This window comes from Numida meleagris, chromosome 2 (genome assembly GCF_002078875.1).
Source record: "Numida meleagris isolate 19003 breed g44 Domestic line chromosome 2, NumMel1.0, whole genome shotgun sequence".
Lineage (NCBI taxonomy): Eukaryota > Metazoa > Chordata > Aves > Galliformes > Numididae > Numida > Numida meleagris.
Window position 1 is genome coordinate 100,893,660 of NC_034410.1, and position 12,369 is coordinate 100,906,028.

The following is a 12,369-nucleotide window of genomic DNA, read 5'->3' on the forward strand; positions in this document are numbered from 1 at the left end:
CAATGCAGTTAGGTGTGCAGTTTACTCGGTTTATTCACAAGGACGCTGTCATTAGCAGTGTGCTATTAATTGTTGAAACTCTCAGGTTTGATTTTGTTGTCAATAAAGTATAATAAAATCTTATACAACCCCGTCCATTTCAAGCCCTACAATTTACACTCACTAAAGTGCTAGGACCAAAATTGCATTCCAAAATTGTCCTATTCTTCTCAGTGTGCTTCCTTTCTGTTTCTGAGCAGCTGTTTCCAAGCCTGTACCAAACAAATGCTTTATTTGCAGAACGTAGCATCTACAAGACTCAGATGGATATTTAAATGTTTATTCTCCTGTCATCGCACCAAAATAAAATGCAACATAATTACAAAGCAGCTGTGGACAAACTGAAATTGAAAAATGGTAATACAAAATGAAGCATATTTCCCGCTGGTAGTGGTTTCCAGTACTCTGCCCTTGTCCTTCGGATTTAATTAAATCTCCCACAGAAAGCAGAATGTGCTGGTACTTGACCTTTGTTTTCAGCAGGCACAACACAAAAGGCATTAGAATCAGTGACAATGCACAAACCCCAGCGAACTCCAGTTGTCATTCAGTGCAACACAATACTCATCCTTTATGTCATCCTTGATATGGAGAGACCCTGGGTTAGGAAAGGATTCAAATGAAGCCGTAATCTTCTTTCCTAGGCTGTCTCCTGAACCATGACAGCTACTCCAAGCTGAGTACACATCACAGCAAAGCACTGCTGCTAAGGCCATCTCTTTTTCTCACTGCATAAACTACATCACTCTGTGCTCCTTATTTGGCTTTCATTCCTGCCCATTAATTACCCCATCCCCTTCCTTAGGACCATCCATATTCTCCCCGCTCCCACTCCTGCTCCCCTTTCCCTTCCTCCTAGCCTCCTTTTTCTCCACACTCTTGTTTTCCAGCTGCTTTTTCCTGCATCCCTGTGGCTTCTCTTTGCACCCACATGGCTCTTCACAGAGCCACTTCACACTTTCTCTTCTCACACCAACACTTTTTCTTTCTTTTCTCTCTCTGTGTTTTTTTTTACTTCTTTACTTTTGCATTAATGCTTAGGGGCATGGAAATCAGGAGTAAGCAGAGCTGTGTTAGTGGTGAAGAGTCACTAATGAAAAAGTGAGGACCACTGTAATTCTTGCAAAACTCATTGAAACTGGCCTGAAAATTAATACTCTTAGCTAAAATGAAAACTGATGTGAAGCTCATTAAGGAAAAAGAATGATGCTAAGTGTCCTGGAACCGGTAAAAAAAGTCTGTTGAGTGAGAAGCTGCAGAGAACAACGTGGCTTCTAGTTGCATTAACAAGGGACAATAAGTCACACATTAGATGTGCTCCTTGCATCAGGAGCATTTCAAGTACTTCCTAAGCCTGAAACCCTTCTTAGCCCTCGTGAGGAGGCCCAGCGCTACGGAAGGATGCTCTCTTCCCACAGTGCCTGTGGGAATTTACTGTGGAAGTGGAAGAAGCAACAAATGCAAGCTAATACATCTGTGGGAAATAATTTAAATTCTATTGTAGCTGCTATCTGAACTTGTACCCAACCCCAAAGCCCTCTGCATTCAACACAAACCACGAAAAGGCTGTTTTTCTCCAGTATTTTCACGGTGATCTATTTAGCTATTTCCACATTGCCTGAACCGAGACCAGTCAAAGAATGTCAAGTCCAGCAGAGAGTGGCTGTGCCCTTCTTTTCTCTGTGAGACAATTTCCCAGTGAGCCCAGAAGCTTCAACAACAATATCAGGTACTCAGATCGTGGCATGCCGCATCCAATAGGTCATTTGCCCCGCACCTAGAGGGAGGCAATGTGCTGCCACTGACATCCCCAGCTTCTCCGCATTGCGTGTTCTCACCACTGTTGTTCTCCTCGGTCTGTCTTCATATGAGCTTTGACCTCTGAGTGACTTTGAAGTTTACATACGAGAAAAAACAGTTGGGCAGCTGCTAAAACAAGCAAGGAGAGATCAAAGGGTTCCGAAAGAATTAAAAACAAATGACTTTTATCTTTTTCTTTTGTGTTTACCAATACATTAACAGTGACAGGCGGAGGGAGAGATATACAAATACGTATACATATATTTAAATGGTAAAGTCCAAAAATTACAGTAAAAGAATATTGTTTAGATTAGCACGGCTGAATATCGAAGGATAAGGAAATTAGGAAAATTAGGAAATACCAGATTAAGATTGCTATGCTAATTTATTTCTGCTACTGGGTGTGATTATCCTGTTGTACAGCATGAGGCATGTATCCTGTGGGAAAGTCTGCAGTCTGGCAGTGTCATGGGCGAGTCTGTGAGAACACAAGTGTGCCAGGCGAGGGGCTGAAAAGACTACACCGAGAATTTTAAATCTGCTGTTTTCTGGTGTGTCGAGAACTGGTTCTGTGAGTTAAGCGATGCTGTGCTATCGAGTGGGGCACAGGAACTGGATGCCCTAGGTTGGTTTTTAAGGAGAAGAAAGCTGAAGGAGGGCAGCCCCTGCAGCACGGATAAAGAATCCCATATTCTTGCCATTTATTTGGTAACACAAGCTGGGTTTTCAGGCATCTATTCCTTCAATGTAGGGGTAGAGGTATGATAAGTAGGAGTCATTTGATCCAGATCCTGGAACTGGAAGTCTGGTGAGGAGAAATCGGGTTTTGTTTCCTCTACCTCAAAGAACCTTCCTAGCCCTTATCTCTATTAAATCCTCTCCAGAAATGTCATCCCACTTTTGCAGCATGGTTTCTCCTAATGCTCCATTGCCCACTGCTGTAGTGGTGTCAGCGAGAATGCAGGTCCATAAAGCAGTGTCACTGGCGAGCTGTCCTGGCGGACTGCCCTGACCTTTGCTGGAGAAACCAACCAGAGAAAGGCCACGGTCATTTCCGACAGTTAACATTTCAATGAGTCTCACGCAGAAATTCACAGAGCGCAGGAAAATAATTGTCTCTGAGATGAATGGCTTTGCCATCCAAAGGCTGCTGAAAAAAATAAAGATGTTAAACTTCCCAAAAGATCTTAAGCTACCCAAGTACCTGAAAGACATTCTACAGATACCGTACAAGTATGAATCACAATCTAAAACAATGCTTTTATTGAAAGTAAAGCTCTAATGCTTCCTCAGATGTTTCCGTTTTTGCTAAGATCCCTCTGCCCTGCACAATCTGAGCTCTGCAATGCTCAGCGACTTGGGGCAGAGGCAAACCCAGGGGCAGGCTGTCCTGTCCCTTGGCATTGTGTATACAGCTACGGTCATTTCTACAGCCAACTAATTCAAATCTGCTTTCCTGTATGCTTAAACAGTGCTAAATTGTCTTTAAAGGAAAACAGTGATTTACTCTATTCTAGAAGGAGGAAGATCCTACTAAATGACAGCTCTCTGCATGTCATTTTGCCTCTCTGCCACTGATAATCCACAGTCTCTCATATAGGCCTGTGACCTTAATCAATTACAAAAAGGGCCCTTTTGGATACATGAAAATACATTTCCCCGTGTTTTTTTTTTTTCCTCTAATGCTGAATGTCACAGCTTGTTACAGTGGGCCTTGTAGAGCACAGCATGGCTATAAACAGAAGTAGAATCATCTCTGAAGTATTAGCCTCACAGTTTGAAGCAGTTTGTATACAGCTATCTTCTCCATCTATCCCTTGGGCATACAGGCAGTAAAAGAATTCCTAAAGAAGGAAAGGAAATTGCATTGGTGAAGATCAAATTGCAAGTATGTGCAATTGGATGTACTAACAACTGGCCACCAGATATCGCTGCAGGAGGCTTGCCAGCATGTTAATTATCCCAGAGACTGGAATTTGGTGTTTAACAAACATCTCCTCCTAGGTGTAGTTGTGGGGTGGAAGTTATGACAGTTGCAAAGATTTCTTGTCTTACTGAATGTGCAATAATGAGCAGTGCTGAGAGAAACTCAGATTTTAAATGAAGATCCCCCCTGCTTGCTAGCACTGGTAGGGACACTGCATGGATAGGGAGTTCAGCTTTGTAAATTCAGTATGCTGAGCCAGCACAGGGCTCCAAGGTTATCTTTGGGGCTTGAAATTAACTCAGCCTCTAGAGGAGCAGGACAGTCGTGCACAGCACAATGAAGCTGACTTTGCATACAACAGCTCAGAGCTGTATTTTGTTGTCTTTGCATGGAAGTTAGAGCACAGCCTTTGCACTAGCAGTAAGTTCTGAGCATTTTTTGTTTGCTTGCTTTGGAACCAACAGCAGCAGAGCACACTTTGTGCATTCACTCATTTGAAATGTCTCCAATTCCCAATGGAGGAACGAGAAAATGGATGGATCTGGGGAAGCCTGCAGTACTTGCAGTACATGGCAGTTACCTTCCAGCATTCAGCTGGATAATCTCTCTGTACCTAAGCAGTGTTGCTGGTGCTTTCTGTTGCTGTTTTTGAACTGTCTTAGAGTAAACAGGAAAGGATGGTAAGACCTGAAGGAGGCACACTGCCAGTTCTTCAAGGTGCTGGCCATCAGCTCACATCTCAAGACATAAGAACCAATTTTATTTACTGTCTGCTGAAGCAAAGACATCCATCAGCAGTCCACTAAGCACACTTCTGGTGAGCAAGATGTTCCTATGGATGTCCTAATCTGACATTGGTTAGGCAGTTATTCTTCACTCCCACATTGAGCAGTGTACATACATAACGAGAAGATATATCCCTCCATATAGGACAAAACAGTTCTCACTTAGACAGCTAGGATTTTATCCCAGATATTAAGAAAACTCTGACTACTTGCTGGCTGCATGCATCTGCTCTCATGGGAGGAGCAATAGCCTCACAGCAGCCAAATAATTCTTTTCTGGAGGGTGAATGATTCTGCCTTTCTCTCTGATATTTCTTCTTCATACTGGACTGAGAAGAATCCTTCTAAACATGTGCTGAAACATCTGCTTTGTCGTAGTTGGTGATGTGGGAATTATACAAATGGGCTTAGCTTCTGCTTTTGGGTGGGGAAGGTTAAATGACTGCATAGGGAATACTTGCATTATCCAACAGATATCCCGTATACACTGGATTACTGAACCATGTAGGTGATCAGCATTTCCCATAGGCACCAATGAACACTTAAGCCCTTTTCCTGTGATATTCTTAATTTTCTATCAATATTCTTCTGAAATAAAATTTGGTAGCTGTTCATCACTGTATCATTCTTCATTGTTACAAAAGTAATCCAGGATGAGAGGCATGGATTTCTTTCTTTCCTGAAGATATTGCTATATTTGTTACGGTATTCCTTGACAGAATTCTGGGAAACAAAGCTAAGATCAAATAATACTAAATATTTTTGGCAAAACATAAGGATTCCAAAACAGAAAAACTACTGGACTGCTCTAAAGCTGAGTCTTTACCATGGATACATTCAGGCAGCTGGAAACAGTGTTTCAGGGCTCCAAGGCTCTGCATGCTATGAGGGTGATGAGCACTGGCACTCATGTCATGGCCCTTCCATAACTTGCTGCTGGTAAAAGGGGGACACTCGAGTCCCTGTGCATTTCCACAGGATGCTCCAGGAATCCTAGACACAGGCTGGATGCATCCTGAGGTGGAGAGAGCAGCCTGGAGGCCAGCAGCCCAGGGAAAAGGCTCTGTGGACACCGGGAAACATTTTGTTTCTAACAGCCAGGGAAAAATATTGACATTTGTCTTTGGTGCTGGTGCCAAGGTACATTTTGGCCATCTCTCTGGGAGGTGAAGGGAGGTGGTGGGTATAAAGGTCTCATGTTTTTTTACCATAACTTACCCCATCCACAGAACAAAGAGAGGAAAAAGTCATTGCTGCCAGGTTTCTTATTCATCACAAATGACATTCCCTTAGGCTGAATCAAGGATGAGTGAAGGAATCTGAGGTTGAGCAAGAAAATTTGAGGAGCACAGCTGTATTGCTGCAGTGAGCAGAGGTGAGCGGAGGAATGAGACACTAACCTTAATCACTTCCCTTTCTTTATAGGGCAGGAATACAGAGGAGGTGCCCTAAAGGCCTAGAGCAGGCCAAGGTCTGGGTTTGCAAACATAGTTTGGATATGTGGCAATCTTCCAGCCTTAAAAGAGGCGAATGTGCCCACTCTCCTGTTTGCTTTCCCTTACAGAAGATGTTGGCTTGGGTCAGTCTCTGTGCAGACAAGTTTTGTGAGGGCTGCTTAGCCTGTGACACTGGCATGGTTGAGGATAGCTGCTGAGCGAAGGACATCTGTCACTTTAAGTAGAAGACTGCTTACCCCTTTCTCACCAGCTTGCCTCTCCCATTGGCACTGAGGGACATGGGTTAGTGGGCATGCTGGGGATGGGCTGGTGGTTGGACTAGATGAACTTAGTGATCTTTTCCAGACTTAATGATTCTATGATTCCACTGCTGCTTTGTCTCTTGGATTCTCTCATCTTTTCTGCTTTCTTCCATGTATTTCCAAAATGTGCTAGACACTGGCCATAGTAGCTTCCTCTCTCACATGTGCCTTGTTTGCTTTTTTCATGGGCATTGAAACACTCCAGTATTTGGGATAGAAATTGCTGCTGTTTGTATGGTCAAGATCCCTTTTCATGGAACTATTTCAAATGAGAGACAGCAGTCAGTGAAATATATAGCTATTTAAAACCTAAAATACCCAGATCCTCTGGAAAGTTATTTCTGCCAGTCCTGCAGGAGATAGGGAACAGTCAGAAAGGGATTGGTCACGGCCTCCACCAGGTTGTGGCAGCAGAGAACCCCTGCTCACGGAGAAGATTCCGCTGTGGGAATCTCCGACCCGCTAAAGTTATGCATGCATACGCAGAGCAGACTTGGCAGTCTGAACAGCCTGTCCCTTAGGAATATTGACAGATGAATGTAAACTCAATTACTTCGCTTTGTCATTCCAATCCGGGTGCTTGCACAGTACACTAAGTACATCAGCATCTGGGGTCACTTTGAACAACAGGAGAAAGCATTTTCCGGTGCCAGAAGTAGAATTTTGTACAATATTTATAACTCATGAAATGTCAGGGGTTTGGCTATGCTTTGCTTCCCATCATCATTAAAAAAAAAAAAAAGCCCTATCCAAAATAATTCTTTTTTTCCCTTTTTTTTCCCATAGCTGAATGGCTCTGAGCCATTTTGCCCATGAGCCTACAAAACTGAAAGATGTAAAACCAGCTCCTGAATTTTCCTTACCATTCTCCCTGCCACCACCATCTTCACCATCCATTAACCCAGCTCCAAAAGCTGAAAATACAAAAGAAGTAAACATCAGTTAATGAGGTTTGCACCTGGGGGTGGTAAACAAAGCTGCTCTCCTCTTGAAGAGAAACCTGCTGCTGTGGGAGAGCCAAGCCCAGCCCAGTGAGGACAGATCTGCCTGGGGTAGGTATTGTGTGCAGAGAACAGGAAGGGTATTTTCATCTTTAGGATTTCAGAATTAGCCAGGGAATGGTGAGGAGAAACATCTTTCCTAAATGTGCCCTTCTGGTCAGAAAATGCATATTTGTCGATCCCTTCTTTTCATCATAGTTGGAAGGAGAATTTGATACTAATTCCCTTCCTTATTCCTCTGCAGTTTGGGACATTCCAGATCTGTATTTTTGTCACACATTTGTCCAGGGTTTTTGCCTGAAACTGAAAGAATCAAGACTTTGTCTTTGACTTAGAGAATCGAGACATTGTCTGAAAAACAGTGACATGGCGCATGCTAAACAAAACAAGCCTTTGTGTACCATTGTTATCAAAACATTATAACACCAGGAAACAGCTACACAAGGACTTTCCTTTGTTATTAACTGCTGCTATAAGTCTGTAGAAGTTCGACTCCTCTTACTTTTCAATCCTACTGCAGTAGCCAAATGCTTTGGTGAAGGAAGAAATAGACTATAAAAGGATTTTTTTTTTACAGAATAGTAATGCATGTATTAAACGAGCACATTCTCACCTTACGTTCCCTTCACTTCCATGCACACACCTGTGCTTTTGGTGCTCTGGGAGCCCCCATGATGTGGCCCCATAAGGTGACAATGCTGCGCGAGCTGCTTGGTGCAAGGAGCATCCTGCAAGGTTTCCTTCCTGTCGCTGGGCCCACTCTGCACAGGGCTACGGTCTGAAGTAAGAGTGAGCTGTGCAGGAGCTGACTTCCCTGGGCTTGCACTGAGGGTGGGTTTCCTTCTTCTGTTCTTCTGGTGCTCAAGTGGTGTGAGGATTGGTGCCACCACAGGTAGTGGGGCTAAACCAACACCATGCAAAGGAGAATCAGGCTGCAGGTCTGCAAAAGATCCGTCTATCCCCATCACTGGCTTTTATTGCTGCAAATACATAAATCTTTGTATTAGGTGACTTCAAAAGCCGTAAAGCCCTAACTGTGTGTGCAGCCTACCAGCAATGCACTGCTGATGCATAAAATGTGCGTAGATAGTACACAAATACACTCAGCCTGGGCTTAAATTTAGAGTCAACCACACAAAAGATATCTTTATAACTAAGAATGGTGGGAAGAAATATCTCATTCCAGAGCAGATGAACAAGTAATTTTTTCACTGATCCTGGATTTGGCTGACCTGCCTTAAATGTGACCTAAGACATTTCTTAGTGCTTTGGAAATTGCATCAACTTACTTGGGCTGGAGATGCCACAGTCAGAAAAAAAAAAAAAAGTAGTGGTGCTATTTTTAAAATTCTGCTGTTCCTTTTTAAAATAGAACACTGAAACGTAAGTTTTCCTATAGCTGTAATTTTTCAGGCTAAGCGAACTCCAGTGATTTCAAAATCAATGGGAACACAGAGTCACTTGGGGCCAGCCAGGAAAGAATTAACTATTTGTTCTTTCCCAGGGAAACACCGCTTTGTGTTATTATTATCAAGAAGAGTCTGCTTGTAAACTAGAATATAAAATACAAATGTAAAGTAAAACACAGATCTAAAATGAATATTAAAAGTAGAAATTAAAACAAGCAAATAAGCTTTTTCTTAAAAGACAGAACAAAAGGAAAGAAAATACAGCAGCAGTGGTCTCAGTGGTGTGCGAGCAGCACCGACAGACATTCGGCTCTGTGTTTGCATAGTGCCTATCAATAGAGTGGGACTTTGCCAGTAACAACTGTCACTGGGAAGCCAGTGTCAAGGGGAGGCTGATAGGAGCTATGAATGCCTTTCAGCAGCAGGAGGCTGTGAGCACACTCTGCAAGCTTGTCCTGACATTCCCACCAGCACTGTAGACTCTAAAGCCTTCCCATAATAACATAAGACCCCAAATCTTCAGATTTAAAGGGGAAAAAAGTCAACTTCCAGGAGCAGGACACCCTTGAATACTGAGGATGACTAGGATGGATCCTTGTTTCATGCTTGTTTTGTACCAGACAACCAATCAATGTTTCATGAGCTGGTGCGTTAGGTGATTTTAGGTCATACATTTTATACCCATACCAAATATCCCCAAAACATCAAAAAAGCCCAGACATAGGTAGGGAGGATAGCCTGGCCTTTGGGATGTGTTTAGCTGCTGGATGGGCTCACAGCCAGAAGGCTCAACTCTGAGCATCACTCATCCCACAGATAAAGTCCCTCAGAGTAGGACTCTGCCCTTGTGCATCCTGTCAGCTGTAGCTCAAGGCTGCTGATTTCAACAGGGATTCAGCTCCCACTTGTCCAGAAAATGGACATATTTTGGCAAGTTAGATTAGATAAGACATGAGGAAGAAATTCTTTATTCAGACGGTGGTGAGACACTGGCACAGCTGCCCAGAGAAGCTGTGGTGCCCCATCCCTGGAGGCGCTGAAGGCCAGGTTGGATGGGGCCCTGGGTAGCTGAGCTGGTGGGTGGCAGCCCTGCCCATAGCAGGGGGTGGGACTGGGTGGGCTTTCAGGTCCCTTCCAACCCAAACCATTCTATGAAGATTAATTTTTTCAAAACATTTCAAGTATGGGAATAGCACAGAAAAACAAACAAATCCCAAGTGGCTTCCAAGTTGGTGAAGTAATGATAGCTTGGAACAGGCAGGGCTTGGCCTATGCAGTCTGAGAACCATACTGGGAAGCTGGGATCGACACTTGGGCTTTGAAAGCAGCAGCCATCTTCTGTTTGTTTATATCTACATCTATGTTGGGATAAACAGCTCTCAGCAGAAGAAAATGCAGTTTGTTTCAGCATTTCAGCCAAAGGACAGCAACTACAACAACGAGGCGCTCCCTTCCCTACCTTCAAAGCCATCTCAAGAGACCAGTCCTGAGGCTGAAACATCTTCCAGTTGCACCAACTCGGCAGGTCAGAGCTGCTGTTGGGCCACATGTTGTGCAATGCTGTGGACATTTTATAGCTAGAGCATTTTGTCATTGATTACAGAATAGAAATGATTTGGGCACACTGCAGAGATCTTGCAAAGCCCTTGTTGAGAAATGAGCCTCTCCAAGGTGTAACTGCCACATGTGGTCAGTGGGCAGACCAGGCACTGGGAAACCTTTAGTCTTGGGCCATCTGAATAGCTCAGTGGTGCTTTCCGGAACTTCTCCAGGTCCTGAGTAGTCAGAAAATGTGTGGCCTCACAAAATCACGCAAATGTTTAATGGTATTTTAACTCACACATCCATGAGTGTGCATTGTTTCTAGGGAAAACACAAACGTGAAGATTTGAAGTAAAAAAGCTTTGGTGGTATGGAGGTGCTGCGGGCACAGCGAATACTCTGCAGATACAGCTTACAGCAGCTCTGCATGTTGGTGTTGACAAAACCAGAAGGAGCTGTGTCCAACATTCCCAAGATTTCCGTGAGTTGATCAGGCCGTGCAGAGCCCTGTGAACAAAGGTCCATTCTTTGGCTTTAGAAATAGTGCCTGCAACATATAAACTATTCTAAAGAGCAATTTTTCAAGGCTAAGCCAAGTATAAATTTACAGCATGATTTAATAATACTAAAGATAACTTAGGAAAGAACAGTGTTTTTGATTTAGGCAGTGCCACTTGTTTAATGCAGGCAAGGTTTTCTGATCCTCACTGGGGTCCGAAGCACCTGGTGAGTATTTTTTCACCTTTCACCATCTCAACATAATTAATACAGTCAGCGTAGCCCCTGATATGCAGACAACTGAGAGACAAGGCACTTAACAGCATTTAATTCTGCTGTTACATCTTTGGCAGAGCCGCACCAAGTGATCCTGCCATTTGAGTTCAGTTTTTCTGCAAGAGATGCTTGACCCCTGTTGTAAAATACTTAAATTATAGAATCATAGAATCACTAAGGTTGGAAAAGACCTCCAAGATCATCCAGTCCAACCGTCCACCTACTACCAATATTTCCCACTAACAATGTCCCTCCCTACAACACCTAAACATTTCTTGAACACCTCCAGGGACGGTGACTCCACCATCTCCCTGGGCAGCCCATTCCAGTGCCTGACCGCTCTTTCAAAGAAGAAGTATTTCCCAACATCCAACCTGAATACTTTAAAATCAGGGTTTGAAAAGTGCAACATAAAGGCTAATAGTTCGTTTTGTATCTTTTACTGGAAAATCTCTCCTGCTAAAAGGGGGAAAAAAAGTAGTGTCTTCATCCTTACATCTTTTAGCTTTTCAAGTATTTCTAAATTTTCATTTGAGGGTTTTGGTTCTGAAAAACAACTTAAATATTATGCCGCAATTATGTTTGTGAATGATCCCCTGTCAATGATATCAATAAAACTGCTTAGCATTTTCCAATATTACCGAGAGATTTTTTACACTCTTTTCCTAAAATGTGGGCAATGGCTATTTTGCATGGTACAATCTGAATGGTGCAGGGCCAGCAGTCAGATGAGAAACATGCAGAGAAAAAAATTGAATACATTTTAAAAGGCTGCAGTCTCAGGACGCAGCAGATTTGGCTTTAGGATTTGTAGTATCAGACCAAAAGCTTGCAGTCGCGTCCTGTAAAATGTTTTGGTGAAAACTGACAGTTGGACTAGATGGTCGTAGAGGTCTTTTCCAACCTTAATGATGCTATGATTTCAGCTGAAATACGTTTGAAGTGATGTTAACCCTGTGCAGATGGGCGTGGGGCTTGTTCTGATACTGTCGGTGCTTAAGCTTTATTAGATCTCCCCATGAAGCATCTACGGTCCTTGCCCTAGCCGCTTCCTGACTTCAAGTTTGTATCTCTGGGTCACCGCCCCTGGTCACCAGTGTCCTTTGATGGCAGATTCAAGCCGGAGCCCCTTCAGTCTCCGTGTCGTACCCACCCTTGCCGCCTCTTACTTTGCCTCTGAGTCTCACCGTGCAGCACGTTTTGCTTTCATCCTCTTCTCCGCATCAGCCCCGCGCTTTCTTTGAGAGGAGGCCGGCTGCGTGCAAAGCATGAAGCCTCGGTCAGGCGGCAGCCGCTCGGGGACGCGGCGAAGGGAGCGCGGAGCGGCGTGGGC

At 43.7% G+C, this 12,369-nt stretch overlaps 1 long non-coding RNA gene across 1 annotated transcript; it reads right to left on the reverse strand.

Moving 5' to 3' along the window:
* On the reverse strand, positions 306-12,369 carry LOC110394427. The gene is made up of 2 exons (XR_002435617.1): positions 12,224-12,369; positions 306-8,291 (listed from the first exon to the last, which is right to left on the reverse strand). It is a non-coding gene; the product is annotated as an uncharacterized LOC110394427 (long non-coding RNA).